The sequence below is a fragment of the Nothobranchius furzeri genome, chromosome 5 (assembly GCF_043380555.1).
Source record: "Nothobranchius furzeri strain GRZ-AD chromosome 5, NfurGRZ-RIMD1, whole genome shotgun sequence".
Lineage (NCBI taxonomy): Eukaryota > Metazoa > Chordata > Actinopteri > Cyprinodontiformes > Nothobranchiidae > Nothobranchius > Nothobranchius furzeri.
In genome coordinates, this window is record NC_091745.1 from 39,030,155 (window position 1) to 39,053,469 (window position 23,315).

Sequence of the window (23,315 nt, forward strand, 5' to 3'; positions counted from 1 at the left end):
AATTGCACATAAAATAACATGACCATATATGGTCCACATCCACATTACCGTTTGTGAAACTAACATACTGGAGAATTTCATCACAATAATATTAAATAAACAAGTATGTACCTGATCTTTTGCATGCTGTTGGTGAAGCTCTGGATGACCCTTGTGATGGAGACAGAGTCAATGTTCCTCTTCTGCAGCTGGTTGAACAGCATGTCCACATGTGGCATAATCTTGTGAAACAATGCCAGCAGAAAGCTGAAATCTTCTTCCTCCAGCATTCTCACAAAGCCTCCTGCCTCTCTCTCAGTGATTGGATCAAAGTCATCCGAGTCTCTGATCTGGAAAAATCTGAGGAGGTCATCCTTGTGCTCATACACTGTGTTGACATCTCTCTCTTGGACAAAATGTGCCGGTTCTGATCCACTTCTTCATTGTGTTTCTTCACTGCAAGCCCGCGTCCCTCGTCTCGAGCTGCATGGCTATGTTAGCTCTGCCTAGCATAGCTAGCTTCACCGTGTTGTCCATGTGCGCCCGGGATAACTCATGTTTCTTCACCTTCTCAGAAAAATGTTTCATGTCCGTAACTCCTGACTCAATCCATGCCTCATCTGTCACATATGTTTGGAAAGCAAAATAACGCATTAGCGTGATTGCATCCAGCTAGCCAAGCCTTCCCAGAAGCCTCGTGTGTACAGTTTACCTCTCTCCTCCTCCTGCTGGCTTATCTTTACGTCGGGCTGATCTGGTCCAAGCTCTTTGACATTAAGTTTTTCCACCATAGTTCTCCTCTCGAACTGGAGAAGAGACCGAACTGAATTCAGTGGCTGCTGAGATCCGGTATCCATGCTGCTGCTGGTTGTAGGCGCACTGGCTTCCATGTTTATTCCGTATGCGTCACGACCATCACGAGTCACGACCAAAAACGTGCTGGAGTAGATCTCCGAGTTCTACCGAGCACTAGCGAAAGCCTTTGGCGGTAGCTCTATCGCCCGTCATGCTTCTGAAACAACGTCGACGCTGATTGGATACATTCCCATTCCTACCCTTTGATTTTCTTGTCAGCAATTGGACGACTGGTCTCGTCCCGTTTGGCCGATTGAAACACAACACACAGCCTCCACCGCTCGGCAGAGCTCGGCAGAGACCGGCAGAGACCAAAATAGAAATATATATATATGATTTATTTTTGTTACAAAACACACAATTAACTTAGAATATGTGATTATTGTTAATTGTATTTATTTATTTTTTAAAATAAAAAGCCTTCTGGCTAATTCTTAGATTTAAAAGAATGGTGTTGATGCTCAAACTATTTTCAAATAAACAATTCTTTAGGATTCAACGGTGTTTGTATGTGTGTATTTTAGTTTGCATCTAATGTTGAAACTACAAAGATTTAATTAGTGCACAATCGAATTGTTTCTGACAATCACATACAAAGAAAATTTAAAATTTATTATTTAGTACAAAAAAACAGCAGATTTACATTTTTTTCGTACACTAATGCAAAATCAGTTTTACATATTCTAGCAAATGACAGTAGCACTGTTTCTTGTCTGCATGGGATCATGGAAGTTGATAATTTTTGGTGTGTTTTACAACGCTCTTACAGAGGTTTGTTAGAGCAGCACACACAATCACATCTAGAATGTTGAGTTGTGACACAGGAATTACTGTTTGAAAAATCTTACATTTCTTCCAGCGTCCTATTACTCATTCAATGTGTATCCTGACACGAGACAGTTGTCTTGATGAGTCTACCTCCTGAGCAGAGAGTTGCTTTTCCCTTTTGTGAAATGACGTATACGGAGAGTGGCTCCACAAGCGGCAAGTTCATCTCGGATTTGAAATCCTCTATCAGCTACAATCTCATCATTGTGTTCTAAAAGACCAACCCCGACTCTTTTGTTATTTGTTTGTCTGAAACCCTTACACCCCATCCAGGTGACAGAAAGGAAATTGCTCCAACTGGGGTGATGCCAATCAAATATTTAATTGTGTTGCTGTGTTTGTAATTTGACCATGTCTGGGCCCTAGCAGTTAGATTGCTAGGTCTAGAAATGAACATTTCTGTACAGTCTATTATGCACCGACATCGTTTGAAATTCCGTCTGAAAACTTTGGGCATGCTCTTTAGTACGGCTCCCTTACTTGGCCATTTAATGAGTGGTTTAAGTATTACAGACACGGCAGGTATCCAGCTTCGACAAATATTTGATATAGTTGTTTTAGAAACATTAAATCTGTATGCCAAATCCATGTTGCTTAGACCCAGTGTTAATTTCATTAGTACAACCAATAGATGATCTTGAGCGGTTAGTTTTTGGCAAATTATCTCCACACTATCTGTTACTTTTGTTAGGAGCCAATCAAAGACAAGAGTTGTAAGTCCTGTGAAAAAAACAGTGCTCCCCTGTTGCACCTAATATTTGCATTGGAAAACGCTTAATTTGTCAGCTCCTCTTTAAGCTTGCAATTTTCTGCCTTAAGTTTTTCAAACTCCAGCTGCAGGTTGACATGGTTTTTATGAAGCACAGCATATCTTTGTTGTAGGCCATCTTATTCTCTCCTTGGAACAGGGAGGTCCTCTTCAGCTTTAACACAGAAATATGAAAAGTTATCAAATGCAGCAACAAGTCCACACAAATATTTTTATTGTAACAGAAAATACAAAATCCTTACCGGCATGGTGAGCCAATGATGGTTGCTGATCTGTATTCTCTGAAGCAGCCAGCTGATTTGATGGCATGCAAGACGTTTCATCCCTTCTCCTTTTCCGTTGATACCTTAATGTAACAGGTCTAAATTACTTAACAGTTACACAAGTCAAGAGCCAAGATATAATAACACTGAACATCATGAATAGCAAGAATTTCTAAATATTAAATATATCTGTGATGGGAAGGTGTAAACATTACCTGTCCATCTTTGCATGGGGGTTTGGACTTCGCTTTGTGTACGTAAACACAGAAGGCACAAAATCAGGACTCGAGGAGTCCAATGACACCTCGCCTGTAAATAAATAGACTGCTTAAAAGCAAACCAGCAAACACAACTTACTTTATTTTATAGAACACAAGTTAACCAGCTTTCTGGTGTAATCTTAGTACATAATAACCTTACCTGATATAAAATGGGCGCTACAAACTCGAGCATTTTGGATCGTGTTTTCAGTCCAGTTTTCATCAACCCTTTTGATGGCCTGCAGCCACAGACGCCTCCGATTTTGTTGAAATGGATTTGCTCCCTTCGGAATTCTGTAAAGTTTCAGTCCACTGCTTGAAGAGAAGTGATTCTGGCATCCATACACGCAACAACCCGACATTTTTATGTACTCAGAACTTCAAAACAAAGGGTTTAAAACGCTGTTTTAGTATCGAGTGTGAATGAGGAACCCTTCACTCTCGTTGCCAGGCTGCGCACGCAACTTTTGATGACGTAAGTAGTAAAAGGGTCTATAGACATGATTATGTAGACGCCACATTTGACGCTGGAGAACGTAAAAACAACGCCGCCATATTGGATGGGTCTCCTCACTCTCCAAAATCAAAGCAGACTGAGCAGCAATGCCCGTTTATGTGCAGCCGTTGGTTACAACAACCGTCGTACTATTGACAAAATATCATATGAGATTACTACTTGCTTTTCTACCCTATCAGTTAGATATTTCTATTAAAAATTATTACATATCGTGGTTAAACACATTTATATTTTAATTATAATACCATACCTTGTGTCTATAATTTAATTGTCATGCCATACCTTGTGTCTGCTTTTGTGAAAAAGCTTCATAAAATGTGTTTTTTAACTTGGGTCAGCACCTTCCTCAGCATGTACAGGGGCAAATGGAGAAACATCTCAAATGGCAACCAGCCACTACAACATCTCCAATAGGCGGCACCAGTCCATTGGGCATCTATGTATATATATATCTATGGTCTACTAAGCCTAAACCCTCCTCCTCACTCCAGATGTCTTAACCTAGATTAACACTGATTCTGCACAAATAAAAGCTCAACAATGGTCAATCCCCATACCCAATAAAATGCAAAATAAAGATAAAAGAACACTTAGCTCTATTTGATGTTCAATACACCATCCCCACATCTAAGCTTTCTTAGCTTGGCTCCAAGTGGCACGATCCACTGGCTCAGGACAGTGACATCTTCCATACATGGCATTATGTTCCCCCACAACTGGAAACAGAGGGTCTCTCCTAAAATTCATATTCACTATCCATGTTGCCTTCCTATAACAGGAACCTGACCCTACAGCCTCTAGCTTTCTTCCCAACCTTAAATAGCAAACTGACATCACAAGACCCCACCACTGAGTACTACAATAGTTGCTTGGCTAGGCTACATCCTACTTCACTTCACCTAATCTGCTCTCCAGACATATCTGCACTTAATATGGCCCTTCCCTTATCCTGTCCACACCAGACATTTCAGCTGCACAGCTACAGTCACTTAACCTCCCTACCATCATCAAAATTCACTCTTGAGTCCTCTATAAAATAGGTTAATATTCATTTAAACATTAATTTGGCCACAGTTAAGCTCAACTCCCCTTTTCTTATGTGATGAGGAGGAGAGGATGAGGCCTTCAAGTGGAAAAGCTAATAATGCCACACTGCCCTTTTCAAACCACAACAGCCATACCCTCTCCTGGTCCTGGAAAAGCAGTAGCTAGCATGTTTTAGTTTTAACTGTGCTTCAACACACCTTATTTCAATCAGCAGGTGATTTACAGGCTTTTGAAAAACCTGATGACCTTCTGCTCAATGATTCAACAACAGAATTAGCTGTGTTGGAGTACAGAAACATGGATGATAACTTTGGAAGATAACCACAGGAGGGACGACTTTTCCATGACTGAGCTTGATTGCAGATTTGCAGCTTGACATGTCCTGTTTGTCCCCTCTGACTGGTATCTGTTGAAAAAAGCATAACATCTCAACTAATCACAGTTTTTAAAATGTAACATACAAAAGACATAATGAGCTTGTATAGTGCTATGATGGAGAATCCTATGAATTAATTTCTAATGTCAACTGAGTTTATACAATCTTGTTGATTCACCTTTCAGCCCACTGTAAAATAAAACGAAACCAGCTACTACATACATTTAAATAAAACTGATTCTGGTTTAACCTACGTTCATTAGTATTTCTGTGTGAGACAAATGTGAGAAACGAAATAACAAAAAAACAAGTTATGAAGAGGGATGGATCACGCCTCTAGTACATGAGCTCGCCCACAATAATGACATAGGATCTGGGTGCCGGCAAAAAATACAGATAAGACATGAAGCATGTTTACAGTATCTGAAGTCCATTCAGTAAGTCCCTACATGTTACCAGATCACGTCACACATATTGATGATGTTAGCACAACACATAGATTTATTGGGTTGAAACTTACACTAATGATTATTTTATAGAACAACACTCATTGGACCAACTTGTGGTGCAATTGCCATTTATTAAATTGCAAACTGATAAGCTGTGCTGAGGTCAGAATGGCATTATACTTGGCTTGTGACATCACGTGACTTCACCAAACACATTGATGTGGTTGTTGGTTCAAATCCCTGTAGCTCCACCCATTTTAGCTCACTGTCTCTAGAAAGAACACACAACGTCTGATTGATGCCAAAATAACAGAAAACGATCTTTGTCAACCAAAGCTGACCTCAATGGGATTATTCTGTGATTGGTCACAATGCCCCCTGGATAAATTTAGCCTACTATAACTTCAAAAATCATGATCAGAAAAGCATTAAAGGTGGTCTGTGTCATCACACCACTAGTGAGATAAAGATAGAGCATGCCCTAGTGGTGAGATGTGTAATTTAATGGTGGGCTCAGAGAGGATGCTGAGGCTGGGTGAAGTGCAGACGAGGTGACCATTAGCGGTTACTTTTTGTCGGGGTGGTCAACGTTTCTGTTCCGCGGACGTGCCCTGGCGCCCCGGGTTGCGGGCCAAGCCGGAGCGGCGCGTAGCTGCGAGGGCCGAACGACGCTGCTTGCAGCTTTAATTAGGCCCGAGCAGCGAAAGCGCTGCGAAGGCCTCTTGTTTTTGCTCTGATTATTATTATTTTTTGTTATTCCGTGCCCCCTTTGAACAGCTTTTTGGGGACCTTAACATACCCCAAAACTCACAATATTTTGCACACTTGTCAGGCCTGGTGAAAAATTTGATATTTTAAAGGTCCCAAAAAAATCGCAAAGAAAATGGCTGAACAGCGCCCCCTACAAAGTGAAAAAAACCCCTCTCCATAAAGCTTAGTTTATCGTACAGTTATGAAATTTGGTACACTTGTAGTACTCAACAGTCCGCACAGAAAAGTCTCTTGCAACCATGGTCAATATCAAACAGGAAGTCGGCCATTTTGGGTTGAAATGGCGATTTTTTGCCGTTTTTGCCGTTTTTAGGGTCCGTTTCTGATTGGATTGCTCGATCATTTTTCGCACGATCGTCTCAAAAATTGTGTAAAATTGCTAAGAAGGGATGGGCGAACAAAATGAGATAAGGATTCTGAGTTTTCGTATATGTTGAAGGGGCGGAGCCAGGCCTCGAAGTTTGACTACTCGCCAAAAATATTTAAATTGCTATAACTTCATAACTGAATGGAATAGAGTTACCAAACTTTCTGTGGTCATTCGTCATCCACCCACAAAGTAAATTGAAAGGTCGGATGATGACATCACACAAGCCCCGCCCCCTCAGGACCAAAAAGATCAAGTTTTACTGTGAAAGGTCCCAAATTGCCCCATTTCACTTAATCACCACAAATTTGTAGCTGGTAACTCAAGACAAGTGGGGGTTGCTTGGCGTCACTTTATGGGAGTTTTCGGCAGAGGGCGGGGCTGTGGTGGCGCGGCGAATTCAGGCGTACCGCCTTGGCCTTACGTTTGCCTCCCATTTCGTCATTTCCAAAGATATCGTCACGAAACTTCTTGTGAGTGATCCTAGTCCGGCCCCCCAAAAGATCTGATGTGAACATCTGGTGGGCGTGGCCTATTTTCTGAAATAGCGCCCCCTAGGACCATTAAAACTATTAGCCCCAAGCCATGCTTTGACTGAGGATTACGAAATTTGGTACACTAATGTGGTGTCTCAGGACCTACAAAAAAGTCTCTTGGAGTCAAGTTCAAAGTCGCACAGGAAGTCGGCCATTTTGGATCAAGTACGCGATTTAGTGGTTTTCGCACACGTTGTTTGGAGAGTGATGCTCCGTCGCCCTTTTCACCAATCTCCTTCAAACTTCTGCTATATACCCTTAAGACATAGGGGAAAAAATTCAACCGTCGGATTTTTCAAAAGTTGAAAGGTGTGGGCGTGGCTAAGCCTCAAACTTTGACCTGTCGCCACGCTACTCTTTTTTTCACAGCTCCCTACTGGACTCCTTTTACCCAATCACCAGGATTCTGTGGCAAACAGCAGTAGACAAGTTGAGGTTACTTGGTCTCCAGTACTGGCAGGTTTTGAAAAAAGGCGGGGCTTTGGGACCATGGCGAAAATCGCCATCACGCCATGGAAATACGTTTGTCTCTCATTTCTTCAGTTATCGTGATATTGCTACGAAACTTCTGGTGAGTGATCCTAGTCTGAGCTCCAAGAGAAATAGATAGCTGAATTTTGTGGGCGTGGCCTATGTTTTGAAATAGCGCCCCCTAGGACCATTTAAACTATTAGCCCCAAGCCATGCTTTGACTGAGGATTACGAAATTTGGTACACTAATGTGGTGTCTCAGGACCTACAAAAAAGTCTCTTGGAGTCAAGTTCAAAGTCGCACAGGAAGTCGGCCATTTTGGATCAAGTACGCGATTTAGTGGTTTTCGCACACGTTGTTTGGAGAGTGATGCTCCGTCGCCCTTTTCACCAATCTCCTTCAAACTTCTGCTATATACCCTTAAGACATAGGGGAAAAAATTTAACCGTCGGATTTTTCAAAAGTTGAAAGGTGTGGGCGTGGCTAAGCCTCAAACTTTGACCTGTCGCCACGCTACTCTTTTTTTCACAGCTCCCTACTGGACTCCTTTTACCCAATCACCAGGATTCTGTGGCAAACAGCAGTAGACAAGTTGAGGTTACTTGGTCTCCAGTACTGGCAGGTTTTGAAAAAAGGCGGGGCTTTGGGACCATGGCGAAAATCGCCATCACGCCATGGAAATACGTTTGTCTCATTTCTTCAGTTATCGTGATATTGCTACGAAACTTCTGGTGAGTGATCCTAGTCTGAGCTCCAAGAGAAATAGACAGCTGAAGTTTGTGGGCGTGGCCTATATTCTTAAATAGCGCCCCCTAGAGCCATTAAAACTTTCAGCCCCAAGCCATGCTTTGACTGAGGATTACGAAATTTGGTACACTAATGTGGGGTCTCAGGACCTACAAAAAAGTCTCTTGGAGCCAAGCGTAAAGTCGCACAGGAAGTCGGCCATTTTGGTGCAAGTACGTGATTTAGTGGTTTTCGCACACATTGTTTGGAGAGTGATGCTCCGTCGCCCTTTTCACCAATCACCTTCAAACTTCTGCAATACACTCTTAAGACATAGGGGAAAAAATTCAACCGTCGGATTTTTCAAAAGTTGAAAGGTGTGGGCGTGGCTAAGCCTCAAACGTTGACCTTTCGCCATTACTTTACTTGACTTAATAACTCCCATGTGCATGATCAGATCTTTTTCGAACTTTGTCTGTGTGATCATTGACCATATCTGTAAACAATGACAATGTGGACAGCTGACATCACCTAAGCCCCGCCCCCTGACTACAGGAATTTATTTTTTATGCTGAAATGCCCATATTTGTCCCCTCTAATTTAGTCAACATGACCCTAAGGTCATGCACTGTCTTCATGATGCTGTAATGACCATTCAGATCTGATAGCTTTCCAGAAAGGGAGGGGCTTTGATGCCATGGCGAATTCTGGCGTAACGCCGTAATCTTAATATTCAATTTAATGGTGAGCTCAGAGGGGATGCTGAGTCAGGGTGAGGTGCAGACTAGGAGGCCATTCGCGGTTTCTGGTGTCGGGGTGGTTGACGTTTCTGTTCTGTCAGACGTGCACTGGTGCCCCGGGCTGCCGTCCAGACCGGAGCGGCGCGGAGCTGCGAGGGCCGAACGACGCTGCTTGCAGCTTTAATTAGGCCCGAGCAGCGAAAGCGCTGCGAAGGCCTCTTGTTTTTGCTCTGATTATTATTAGGCCCGAGCAGCGAAAGCGCTGCGAAGGCCTCTTGTTTTTGCTCTGATTATTATTATTTTTTGTTATTCCGTGCCCCCTTTGAACAGCTTTTTGGGGACCTTAACATACCCCAAAACTCACAATATTTTGCACACTTGTCAGGCCTGGTGAAAAATTTGATATTTTAAAGGTCCCGAAAAAATCGCAAAGAAAATGGCTGAACAGCGCCCCCTACAAAGTGAAAAAAACCCCTCTCCATAAAGCTTAGTTTATCGTACAGTTATGAAATTTGGTACACTTGTAGTACTCAACAGTCCGCACAGAAAAGTCTCTTGCAACCATGGTCAATATCAAACAGGAAGTCGGCCATTTTGGGTTGAAATGGCGATTTTTTGCCGTTTTTGCCGTTTTTAGGGTCCGTTTCTGATTGGATTGCTCGATCATTTTTCGCACGATCGTCTCAAAAATTGTGTAAAATTGCTCAGAAGGGATGGGCGAACAAAATGAGATAAGGATTCTGAGTTTTCGTATATGTTGAAGGGGCGGAGCCAGGCCTCGAAGTTTGACTACTCGCCAAAAATATTTAAATTGCTATAACTTCATAACTGAATGGAATAGAGTTACCAAACTTTCTGTGGTCATTCGTCATCCACTCACAAAGTAAATTGAATGGTCGGATGATGACATCACACAAGCCCCGCCCCCTCAGGACCAAAAAGATCAAGTTTTACTGTGAAAGGTCCCAAATTGCCCCATTTCACTTAATCACCACAAATTTGTAGCTGGTAACTCAAGACAAGTGGGGGTTGCTTGGCGTCACTTTATGGGAGTTTTCGGCAGAGGGCGGGGCTGTGGCGGCGCGGCGAATTCAGGCGTACCGCCTTGGCCTTACGTTTGCCTCCCATTTCGTCATTTCCAAAGATATCGTCACGAAACTTCTTGTGAGTGATCCTAGTCCGGCCCATCAAAAGATCTGATGTGAACATCCGGTGGGCGTGGCCTATTTTCTGAAATAGCGCCCCCTAGGACCATTAAAACTGTCAGCCCCAAGCCATGCTTTGACTGAGGATTACGAAATATGGTACACTAATGTGCTGTCTCAGGACCTACAAAAAAGTCTCTTGGAGCCAAGTGCAAAGTCGCACAGGAAGTCGGCCATTTTGGTCCAAGTACGCGATTTAGTGGTTTTCGCACACGTTGTTTGGAGAGTGATGCTCCGTCGCCCTTTTCACCATTCTCCTTCAAACTTCTGCTATGTACTCGTAAGACATAGGGAAAAAAATTCAACCGTCGGATTTTTCAAAAGTTGAAAGGTGTGGGCGTGGCTAAGCCTCAAACTTTGACCTGCCGCCACGCCACTCTTTTTTTCACAGCTCCCTACTGGACTCCTTTTACCCAATCACCAGGATTCTGTGGGAAACAGCAGTAGACAACTTGAGGTTACTTGGTCTCCAGTACTGGCAGGTTTTGAAAAAAGGCGGGGCTTTGGGAGCATGGCGAAAATCGCCATCACGCCATGGAAATACGTTTGCCTCTCATTTCTTCAGTTATCGTGATATCGCTCCGACACTTCTGGTGAGTGATCCTAGTCTGACCCCCAAGAGAAGTAGACAGCTGAAGTTTGTGGGCGTGGCCTATTCTCTTAAATAGCGCCCCCTAGGTCCATTTAAACTAATAGCCCCAAGCCAAGCTTTGACTGAGGATTGCGAAATTTGGTACACTAATGTGGTGTCTCAGGACCTACAAAAAAGTCTCTTGGAGCCAAGTGCAAAGTCGCACAGGAAGTCGGCCATTTTGGTCCAAGTACGCGATTTAGTGGTTTTCGCACACGTTGTTTGGAGAGTGATGCTCCGTCGCCCTTTTCACCAATCTCCTTCAAACTTCTGCTATATACTCTTAAGACATAGGGGAAAAAATTCAACCGTCGGATTTTTCAAAAGTTGAAAGGTGTGGGCGTGGCTAAGCCTCAAACTTTGACCTGTCGCCACGCCACTCTTTTTTTCACAGCTCCCTACTGGACTCCTTTTACCCAATCACCAGGATTCTGTGGGAAACAGCAGTAGACAACTTGAGGTTACTTAGTCTCCAGTACTGGCAGGTTTTGAAAAAAGGCGGGGCTTTGGGAGCATGGCGAAAATCGCCATCACGCCATGGAAATACGTTTGCCTCTCATTTCTTCAGTTATCGTGATATCGCTACGAAACTTCTGGTGAGTGATCCTAGTCTGACCCCCAAGAGAAATAGACAGCTGAAGTTTGTGGGCGTGGCCTATTCTCTTAAATAGCGCCCCCTAGGACCATTTAAACTAATAGCCCCAAGCCATGCTTTGACTGAGGATTACGAAATTTGGTACACTAATGTGGTGTCTCAGGACCTACAAAAAAGTCTCTTGGAGCCAGGACAAAGTCGCACAGGAAGTCGGCCATTTTGGTCCAAGTACGCGATTTAGTGGTTTTCGCACACGTTGTTTGGAGAGTGATGCTCTGTCGCCCTTTTCACCAATCACTTTCAAACTTCTGCTGTATACTCATACGACGTAGGGGAAAAAATTCAACCGTCGGATTTTTCAAAAGTTGAAAGGTGTGGGCGTGGCTAAGCCTCAAACTTTGACCTTTCGCCATTACTTTACTTGACTTAATAACTCCCATGTGCATGATCAGATCTTTTTCAAACTTTGTCTGTGTGATCATTGACCATATCTGTAAAAAATGACAATGTGGACAGCTGACATCACCTAAGCCCCGCCCCCTGACTACAGGAAGTCTATTTTTTATTCTGAAATACCCATATTTGTCCCCTCTAATTTAGTGAACATGACACTAAGGTCATACACTGTCTTCATGATGTTGTAATGACCATTCAGATCTGATTGCTTTCCAGAAAGGGAGGGGCTTTTATGCCATGGCGAATTCTGGCGTAACGCCGTAACCTTACAATTCAATTTAATGGTGAGCTCAGAGGGGATGCTGAGTCAGGGTGAGGTGCGGACTAGGAAGCCATTTGCAGATTCTGGCGTCGGGGTGGTTGACGATTCTGTTCTGCCAGACGTGCCCTGGTGCCCCGGGCTGCTGGCCAGGCCGGAGCGGCGCAGAGCTGCGAGGGCCGAACGACGCTGCTTGCAGCTTTAATTATTTTTTGTTATTCCGTGCCCCCTTTGAACAGCTTTTTGGGGACCTTAACATACCCCAAAACTCACAATATTTTGCACACTTGTCAGGCCTGGTGAAAATTTTGATATTTTAAAGGTCCCAAAAAAATCGCAAAGAAAATGGCTGAACAGCGCCCCCTACAAAGTGAAAAAAAACCCTCTCCATAAAGCTTAGTTTATCGTACAGTTATGAAATTTGGTACACTTGTAGTACTCAACAGTCCGCACAGAAAAGTCTCTTGCAACCATGGTCAATATCAAACAGGAAGTCGGCCATTTTGGGTTGAAATGGCGATTTTTTGCCGTTTTTGCCGTTTTTAGGGTCCGTTTCTGATTGGATTGCTCGATCATTTTTCGCACGATCGTCTCAAAAATTGTGTAAAATTGCTCAGAAGGGATGGGCGAACAAAATGAGATAAGGATTCTGAGTTTTCGTATATGTTGAAGGGGCGGAGCCAGGCCTCGAAGTTTGACTACTCGCCAAAAATATTTAAATTGCTATAACTTCATAACTGAATGGAATAGAGTTACCAAACTTTCTGTGGTCATTCGTCATCCACCCACAAAGTAAATTGAAAGGTCGGATGATGACATCACACAAGCCCCGCCCCCTCAGGACCAAAAAGATCAAGTTTTACTGTGAAAGGTCCCAAATTGCCCCATTTCACTTAATCACCACAAATTTGTAGCTGGTAACTCAAGACAAGTGGGGGTTGCTTGGCGTCACTTTATGGGAGTTTTCGGCAGAGGGCGGGGCTGTGGTGGCGCGGCGAATTCAGGCGTACCGCCTTGGCCTTACGTTTGCCTCCCATTTCGTCATTTCCAAAGATATCGTCACGAAACTTCTTGTGAGTGATCCTAGTCCGGCCCCCCAAAAGATCTGATGTGAACATCTGGTGGGCGTGGCCTATTTTCTGAAATAGCGCCCCCTAGGACCATTAAAACTATTAGCCCCAAGCCATGCTTTGACTGAGGATTACGAAATTTGGTACACTAATGTGGTGTCTCAGGACCTACAAAAAAGTCTCTTGGAGTCAAGTTCAAAGTCGCACAGGAAGTCGGCCATTTTGGATCAAGTACGCGATTTAGTGGTTTTCGCACACGTTGTTTGGAGAGTGATGCTCCGTCGCCCTTTTCACCAATCTCCTTCAAACTTCTGCTATATACCCTTAAGACATAGGGGAAAAAATTCAACCGTCGGATTTTTCAAAAGTTGAAAGGTGTGGGCGTGGCTAAGCCTCAAACTTTGACCTGTCGCCACGCTACTCTTTTTTTCACAGCTCCCTACTGGACTCCTTTTACCCAATCACCAGGATTCTGTGGCAAACAGCAGTAGACAAGTTGAGGTTACTTGGTCTCCAGTACTGGCAGGTTTTGAAAAAAGGCGGGGCTTTGGGACCATGGCGAAAATCGCCATCACGCCATGGAAATACGTTTGTCTCTCATTTCTTCAGTTATCGTGATATTGCTACGAAACTTCTGGTGAGTGATCCTAGTCTGAGCTCCAAGAGAAATAGACAGCTGAATTTTGTGGGCGTGGCCTATGTTTTGAAATAGCGCCCCCTAGGACCATTTAAACTATTAGCCCCAAGCCATGCTTTGACTGAGGATTACGAAATTTGGTACACTAATGTGGTGTCTCAGGACCTACAAAAAAGTCTCTTGGAGTCAAGTTCAAAGTCGCACAGGAAGTCGGCCATTTTGGATCAAGTACGCGATTTAGTGGTTTTCGCACACGTTGTTTGGAGAGTGATGCTCCGTCGCCCTTTTCACCAATCTCCTTCAAACTTCTGCTATATACCCTTAAGACATAGGGGAAAAAATTTAACCGTCGGATTTTTCAAAAGTTGAAAGGTGTGGGCGTGGCTAAGCCTCAAACTTTGACCTGTCGCCACGCTACTCTTTTTTTCACAGCTCCCTACTGGACTCCTTTTACCCAATCACCAGGATTCTGTGGCAAACAGCAGTAGACAAGTTGAGGTTACTTGGTCTCCAGTACTGGCAGGTTTTGAAAAAAGGCGGGGCTTTGGGACCATGGCGAAAATCGCCATCACGCCATGGAAATACGTTTGTCTCATTTCTTCAGTTATCGTGATATTGCTACGAAACTTCTGGTGAGTGATCCTAGTCTGAGCTCCAAGAGAAATAGACAGCTGAAGTTTGTGGGCGTGGCCTATATTCTTAAATAGCGCCCCCTAGAGCCATTAAAACTTTCAGCCCCAAGCCATGCTTTGACTGAGGATTACGAAATTTGGTACACTAATGTGGGGTCTCAGGACCTACAAAAAAGTCTCTTGGAGCCAAGCGTAAAGTCGCACAGGAAGTCGGCCATTTTGGTGCAAGTACGTGATTTAGTGGTTTTCGCACACATTGTTTGGAGAGTGATGCTCCGTCGCCCTTTTCACCAATCACCTTCAAACTTCTGCAATACACTCTTAAGACATAGGGGAAAAAATTCAACCGTCGGATTTTTCAAAAGTTGAAAGGTGTGGGCGTGGCTAAGCCTCAAACGTTGACCTTTCGCCATTACTTTACTTGACTTAATAACTCCCATGTGCATGATCAGATCTTTTTCGAACTTTGTCTGTGTGATCATTGACCATATCTGTAAACAATGACAATGTGGACAGCTGACATCACCTAAGCCCCGCCCCCTGACTACAGGAATTTATTTTTTATGCTGAAATGCCCATATTTGTCCCCTCTAATTTAGTCAACATGACCCTAAGGTCATGCACTGTCTTCATGATGCTGTAATGACCATTCAGATCTGATAGCTTTCCAGAAAGGGAGGGGCTTTGATGCCATGGCGAATTCTGGCGTAACGCCGTAATCTTAATATTCAATTTAATGGTGAGCTCAGAGGGGATGCTGAGTCAGGGTGAGGTGCAGACTAGGAGGCCATTCGCGGTTTCTGGTGTCGGGGTGGTTGACGTTTCTGTTCTGTCAGACGTGCACTGGTGCCCCGGGCTGCCGTCCAGACCGGAGCGGCGCGGAGCTGCGAGGGCCGAACGACGCTGCTTGCAGCTTTAATTAGGCCCGAGCAGCGAAAGCGCTGCGAAGGCCTCTTGTTTTTGCTCTGATTATTATTATTTTTTGTTATTCCGTGCCCCCTTTGAACAGCTTTTTGGGGACCTTAACATACCCCAAAACTCACAATATTTTGCACACTTGTCAGGCCTGGTGAAAAATTTGATATTTTAAAGGTCCCAAAAAAATCGCAAAGAAAATGGCTGAACAGCGCCCCCTACAAAGTGAAAAAAAACCCTCTCCATAAAGCTTAGTTTATCGTACAGTTATGAAATTTGGTACACTTGTAGTACTCAACAGTCCGCACAGAAAAGTCTCTTGCAACCATGGTCAATATCAAACAGGAAGTCGGCCATTTTGGGTTGAAATGGCGATTTTTTGCCGTTTTTGCCGTTTTTAGGGTCCGTTTCTGATTGGATTGCTCGATCATTTTTCGCACGATCGTCTCAAAAATTGTGTAAAATTGCTCAGAAGGGATGGGCGAACAAAATGAGATAAGGATTCTGAGTTTTCGTATATGTTGAAGGGGCGGAGCCAGGCCTCGAAGTTTGACTACTCGCCAAAAATATTTAAATTGCTATAACTTCATAACTGAATGGAATAGAGTTACCAAACTTTCTGTGGTCATTCGTCATCCACCCACAAAGTAAACTGAAAGGTCGGATGATGACATCACACAAGCCCCGCCCCCTCAGGACCAAAAAGATCAAGTTTTACTGTGAAAGGTCCCAAATTGCCCCATTTCACTTAATCACCACAAATTTGTAGCTGGTAACTCAAGACAAGTGGGGGTTGCTTGGCGTCACTTTATGGGAGTTTTCGGCAGAGGGTGGGGCTGTGGCGGCGCGGCGAATTCAGGCGTACCGCCTTGGCCTTACGTTTGCCTCCCATTTCGTCATTTCCAAAGATATCGTCACGAAACTTCTTGTGAGTGATCCTAGTCCGGCCCCCCAAAAGATCTGATGTGAACATCTGGTGGGCGTGGCCTATTTTCTGAAATAGCGCCCCCTAGGACCATTAAAACTGTCAGCCCCAAGCCATGCTTTGACTGAGGATTACGAAATTTGGTACACTAATGTGGTGTCTCAGGACCTACAAAAAAGTCTCTTGAAGCCAAGTGCAAAGTCGCACAGGAAGTCGGCCATTTTGGTCCAAGTGCGCGATTTAGTGGTTTTCACACACGTTGTTTGGAGAGTGATACTCCGTCGCCCTTTTCACCAATCACTTTCAAACTTCTGCTATATAGTCTTAAGACATAGAGGAAAAAATTCAACCGTCGGATTTTTCAAAAGTTGAAAGGTGTGGGCGTGGCTAAGCCTCAAACTTTGACCTGTCGCCGCACCACTCTTTTTTTCACAGCTCCCTACTGGACTCCTTTTACCCAATCAGCAGGAGTCTCTGGCAAATAGCAGTAGACAACTTGAGGTCACTTGGTATCCAGTACTGGAAGGTTTCAAAAAAAGGCAGGGCTTTGGGAGCATGGCGAAAATCGCCATCACGCCATGGAAATACGTTTGCCTCTCATTTCTTCATTTATCGTGATATCGTTACGAAACTTCTGGTGAGTGATCCTAGTCTGACCACAAAGAGACATAGACAGCTGAAATATGTGGGCGTGGCCTAATTTCTGAAATAGCGCCCCCTAGGACCATTTAAACTAATAGCCCCAAGCCATGCTTTGACTGAGGATTACGAAATTTGGTACACTAATGTGGTGTCCCAGGACCTACAAAAAAGTCTCTTGGAGCCAATCACAAAATTGCACAGGAAGTCGGCCATTTTGGTCCAAGTACGCGATTTAGTGGTTTTCGCACACGTTGTTTGGAGAGTGATGCTCCGTCGCCCTTTTCACCAATCGCCTTCAAACTTCTGCTATATACTCTTAAGGCATAGGGGAAAAAATTCAACCGTCGGATTTTTCAAAAGTTGAAAGGTGTGGGCGTGGCTAAGCCTCAAACTTTGACCTGTCGCCGCGCCACTCTTTTTTTCACAGCTCCCTACTGGACTCCTTTTACCCAATCAGCAGGAGTCTCTGGCAAATAGCAGTAGACAACTTGAGGTCACTTGGTCTCCAGTACTGGAAGGTTTCAAAAAAAGGCGGGGCTTTGGGAGCATGGCGAAAATCGCCAGCACGCCATGGAAATACGTTTGCCTCTCATTTCTTCATTTATCGTGATATTGTTACGAAACTTCTGGTGAGTGATCCTAGTCTGACCCCAAAGAGACATAGACAGCTGAAATATGTGGGCGTGGCCTAATTTCTGAAATAGCGCCCCCTAGGACCATTTAAACTATTAGCCCCAAGCCATGCTTTCATTGAGGATTACGAAATTTGGTACACTAATGTGGTGTCCCAGGACCTACAAAAAAGTCTCTTGGAGCCAAGCACAAAATTGCACAGGAAGTCGGCCATTTTGGTCCAAGTACGCGATTTAGTGGTTTTCGCACACGTTGTTTGAAGAGTGATGCTCCTTCGCCCTTTTCACCAATCGCCTTCAAACTTCTGCTATATACTCTTAAGGCATAGGGGAAAAAAGTCAACCGTCGGATTTTTGTAAAGTTGAAAGGTGTGGGCGTGGCTAAGCCTCAAACTTTGACCTTTCGCCATTACTTGACTTAATAACTCCCATGTGCATGATCAGATCTTTTTCGAACTTTGTCTGTGTGATCATTGACCATATCTGTAAACAATGACAATGTGGACAGCTGACATCATCTAAGCCCCGCCCCCTGACTAAAGGAAGTTATTATTTTATGCTGAAATGCCCATATTTGTCCCCTCTAATTTAGTCAACATGACACCTAGGTCATGCACTGTCTTCATGATGCTGTAATGGCCATTCAAATCTGATAGCTTTCCAGAAAGGGAGGGGCTTTGATGCCATGGCGAATTCTGGCGTAACGCCGTAACCTTACAATTCAATTTAATGGTGAGCTCAGAGGGGATGCTTAGTCAGGGTGAGGTGCGGACTAGGAGGCCATTTGCTGTTTCCGGTGACGGGATGATTGACGTTTCTGTTCTGCCACACATGCCCTGGTGCCCCGGGCTGCCGGCCAGGCCGGAGCGGCGCGGAGCTGCGAGGGCCGAACGACGCTGCTTGCAGCTTTAATTATTTTTTGTTATTCCGTGCCCCCTTTGAACAGCTTTTTGGGGACCTTAACATACCCCAAAACTCACAATATTTTGCACACTTGTCAGGCCTGGTGAAAAATTTGATATTTTAAAGGTCCCAAAAAAATCGCAAAGAAAATGGCTGAACAGCGCCCCCTACAAAGTGAAAAAAACCCCTCTCCATAAAGCTTAGTTTATCGTACAGTTATGAAATTTGGTACACTTGTAGTACTCAACAGTCCGCACAGAAAAGTCTCTTGCAACCATGGTCAATATCAAACAGGAAGTCGGCCATTTTGGGTTGAAATGGCGATTTTTTGCCGTTTTTGCCGTTTTTAGGGTCCGTTTCTGATTGGATTGCTCGATCATTTTTCGCACGATCGTCTCAAAAATTGTGTAAAATTGCTCAGAAGGGATGGGCGAACAAAATGAGATAAGGATTCTGAGTTTTCGTATATGTTGAAGGGGCGGAGCCAGGCCTCGAAGTTTGACTACTCGCCAAAAATATTTAAATTGCTATAACTTCATAACTGAATGGAATAGAGTTACCAAACTTTCTGTGGTCATTCGTCATCCACCCACAAAGTAAATTGAAAGGTCGGATGATGACATCACACAAGCCCCGCCCCCTCAGGACCAAAAAGATCAAGTTTTACTGTGAAAGGTCCCAAATTGCCCCATTTCACTTAATCACCACAAATTTGTAGCTGGTAACTCAAGACAAGTGGGGGTTGCTTGGCGTCACTTTATGGGAGTTTTCGGCAGAGGGCGGGGCTGTGGTGGCGCGGCGAATTCAGGCGTACCGCCTTGGCCTTACGTTTGCCTCCCATTTCGTCATTTCCAAAGATATCGTCACGAAACTTCTTGTGAGTGATCCTAGTCCGGCCCCCCAAAAGATCTGATGTGAACATCTGGTGGGCGTGGCCTATTTTCTGAAATAGCGCCCCCTAGGACCATTAAAACTATTAGCCCCAAGCCATGCTTTGACTGAGGATTACGAAATTTGGTACACTAATGTGGTGTCTCAGGACCTACAAAAAAGTCTCTTGGAGTCAAGTTCAAAGTCGCACAGGAAGTCGGCCATTTTGGATCAAGTACGCGATTTAGTGGTTTTCGCACACGTTGTTTGGAGAGTGATGCTCCGTCGCCCTTTTCACCAATCTCCTTCAAACTTCTGCTATATACCCTTAAGACATAGGGGAAAAAATTCAACCGTCGGATTTTTCAAAAGTTGAAAGGTGTGGGCGTGGCTAAGCCTCAAACTTTGACCTGTCGCCACGCTACTCTTTTTTTCACAGCTCCCTACTGGACTCCTTTTACCCAATCACCAGGATTCTGTGGCAAACAGCAGTAGACAAGTTGAGGTTACTTGGTCTCCAGTACTGGCAGGTTTTGAAAAAAGGCGGGGCTTTGGGACCATGGCGAAAATCGCCATCACGCCATGGAAATACGTTTGTCTCTCATTTCTTCAGTTATCGTGATATTGCTACGAAACTTCTGGTGAGTGATCCTAGTCTGAGCTCCAAGAGAAATAGACAGCTGAATTTTGTGGGCGTGGCCTATGTTTTGAAATAGCGCCCCCTAGGACCATTTAAACTATTAGCCCCAAGCCATGCTTTGACTGAGGATTACGAAATTTGGTACACTAATGTGGTGTCTCAGGACCTACAAAAAAGTCTCTTGGAGTCAAGTTCAAAGTCGCACAGGAAGTCGGCCATTTTGGATCAAGTACGCGATTTAGTGGTTTTCGCACACGTTGTTTGGAGAGTGATGCTCCGTCGCCCTTTTCACCAATCTCCTTCAAACTTCTGCTATATACCCTTAAGACATAGGGGAAAAAATTTAACCGTCGGATTTTTCAAAAGTTGAAAGGTGTGGGCGTGGCTAAGCCTCAAACTTTGACCTGTCGCCACGCTACTCTTTTTTTCACAGCTCCCTACTGGACTCCTTTTACCCAATCACCAGGATTCTGTGGCAAACAGCAGTAGACAAGTTGAGGTTACTTGGTCTCCAGTACTGGCAGGTTTTGAAAAAAGGCGGGGCTTTGGGACCATGGCGAAAATCGCCATCACGCCATGGAAATACGTTTGTCTCATTTCTTCAGTTATCGTGATATTGCTACGAAACTTCTGGTGAGTGATCCTAGTCTGAGCTCCAAGAGAAATAGACAGCTGAAGTTTGTGGGCGTGGCCTATATTCTTAAATAGCGCCCCCTAGAGCCATTAAAACTTTCAGCCCCAAGCCATGCTTTGACTGAGGATTACGAAATTTGGTACACTAATGTGGGGTCTCAGGACCTACAAAAAAGTCTCTTGGAGCCAAGCGTAAAGTCGCACAGGAAGTCGGCCATTTTGGTGCAAGTACGTGATTTAGTGGTTTTCGCACACATTGTTTGGAGAGTGATGCTCCGTCGCCCTTTTCACCAATCACCTTCAAACTTCTGCAATACACTCTTAAGACATAGGGGAAAAAATTCAACCGTCGGATTTTTCAAAAGTTGAAAGGTGTGGGCGTGGCTAAGCCTCAAACGTTGACCTTTCGCCATTACTTTACTTGACTTAATAACTCCCATGTGCATGATCAGATCTTTTTCGAACTTTGTCTGTGTGATCATTGACCATATCTGTAAACAATGACAATGTGGACAGCTGACATCACCTAAGCCCCGCCCCCTGACTACAGGAATTTATTTTTTATGCTGAAATGCCCATATTTGTCCCCTCTAATTTAGTCAACATGACCCTAAGGTCATGCACTGTCTTCATGATGCTGTAATGACCATTCAGATCTGATAGCTTTCCAGAAAGGGAGGGGCTTTGATGCCATGGCGAATTCTGGCGTAACGCCGTAATCTTAATATTCAATTTAATGGTGAGCTCAGAGGGGATGCTGAGTCAGGGTGAGGTGCAGACTAGGAGGCCATTCGCGGTTTCTGGTGTCGGGGTGGTTGACGTTTCTGTTCTGTCAGACGTGCACTGGTGCGACGGCAGACCGGAGCGGCGCGGAGCTGCGAGGGCCGAACGACGCTGCTTGCAGCTTTAATTAGGCCCGAGCAGCGAAAGCGCTGCGAAGGCCTCTTGTTTTTGCTCTGATTATTATTAGGCCCGAGCAGCGAAAGCGCTGCGAAGGCCTCTTGTTTTTGCTCTGATTAGGCCCGAGCAGCGAAAGCGCTGCGAAGGCCTCTTGTTTTTGCTCTGATTATTATTAGGCCCGAGCAGCGAAAGCGCTGCGAAGGCCTCTTGTTTTTGCTCTGATTATTATTATTTTTTGTTATTCCGTGCCCCCTTTGAACAGCTTTTTGGGGACCTTAACATACCCCAAAACTCACAATATTTTGCACACTTGTCAGGCCTGGTGAAAAATTTGATATTTTAAAGGTCCCAAAAAAATCGCAAAGAAAATGGCTGAACAGCGCCCCCTACAAAGTGAAAAAAACCCCTCTCCATAAAGCTTAGTTTATCGTACAGTTATGAAATTTGGTACACTTGTAGTACTCAACAGTCCGCACAGAAAAGTCTCTTGCAACCATGGTCAATATGAAACAGGAAGTCGGCCATTTTGGGTTGAAATGGCGATTTTTTGCCGTTTTTGCCGTTTTTAGGGTCCGTTTCTGATTGGATTGCTCGATCATTTTTCGCACGATCGTCTCAAAAATTGTGTAAAATTGCTCAGAAGGGATGGGCGAACAAAATGAGATAAGGATTCTGAGTTTTCGTATATGTTGAAGGGGCGGAGCCAGGCCTCGAAGTTTGACTACTCGCCAAAAATATTTAAATTGCTATAACTTCATAACTGAATGGAATAGAGTTACCAAACTTTCTATGGTCGTTTGTCATCCACCCACAAAGTAAATTGAATAGTCGGATGATGACATCACACAAGCCCCGCCCCCTCAGGAGCAAAAAGGTCAAGTTTTACTGTGAAAGGTCCCAAATTGCCCCATTTCACTTAATCACCACAAATTTGTAGCTGGTAACTCAAGACAAGTGGGGGTTGCTTGGTATCACTTTATGGGAGTTTTCGGCATAGGGCGGGGCTGTGGCGGCGCGAAGAAGACAGGCGTACCGCCGTGGCCTTACGTTTGCCTCCCATTTCGTCATTTCTAAAGATGTCGTCATGAAACTTTTTGTGAGTAATCCTAGTCTGGCCCCTCAAACAATCTGATGTCAACATCCGGTGGGCGTGGCCTATTTTCTGAAATAGCGCCCCCTAGGACCATTAAAACTGTCAGCCCCAAGCCATGCTTTGAGTGAGGATTACGAAATTTGGTACACTAATGTGGTGTCTCAGGACCTACAAAAAAGCCTCTTGGAGCCAAGTGCAAAGTCGCACAGGAAGTCGGCCATTTTGGTCCAAGTACGCGATTTAGTGGTTTTCGCACACGTTGTTTGGAGAGTGATGCTCCGTCGCCCTTTTCACCAATCTCCTTCAAACTTCTGCTATATATTCTTAAGACATAGGGGAAAAAATTCAACCGTCGGATTTTTCAAAAGTTGAAAGGTGTGGGCGTGGCTAAGCCTCAAACTTTGACCTGCCGCCACGCCACTCTTTTTTTCACAGCTCCCTACTGGACTCCTTTTACCTAATCACCAGGATTCTGTGGGAAACAGCAGTAGACAACTTGAGGTTACTTGGTCTCCAGTACTGGCAGGTTTTGAAAAAAGGCGGGGCTTTGGGAGCATGGCGAAAATCGCCATCACGCCATGGAAATACGTTTGCCTCTCATTTCTTCAGTTATCGTGATATCGCTCCGACACTTCTGGTGAGTGATCCTAGTCTGACCCCCAAGAGAAATAGACAGCTGAAGTTTGTGGGCGTGGCCTATTCTCTTAAATAGCGCCCCCAAG

The 23,315-nt window shown here is 44.4% G+C and overlaps 1 protein-coding gene and 1 pseudogene across 2 annotated transcripts in view; one reads left to right on the top strand and one right to left on the bottom strand.

Moving 5' to 3' along the window:
* The window catches only part of LOC129156319 (uncharacterized), a 39,087-nt gene extending 33,464 nt beyond the window's left edge, over positions 1-5,623 (bottom strand). Inside the window, exons 1-3 of one of the 2 annotated variants that reach the window (XM_070551685.1) lie at positions 2,910-5,623; positions 692-2,777; positions 112-599 (exon numbers count right to left, since the gene is read on the bottom strand). The gene's annotated coding sequence lies outside the window, so the exon portion shown is untranslated. Of the gene's footprint in view, positions 1-111; positions 2,778-2,909 lie in introns of both variants that reach the window. The other variant, XM_070551688.1, reaches the window with a different exon arrangement.
* The window catches only part of LOC139070185 (glucocorticoid modulatory element-binding protein 1-like), a 214,411-nt pseudogene that overhangs the window by 145,598 nt on the left and 45,498 nt on the right, over positions 1-23,315 (top strand).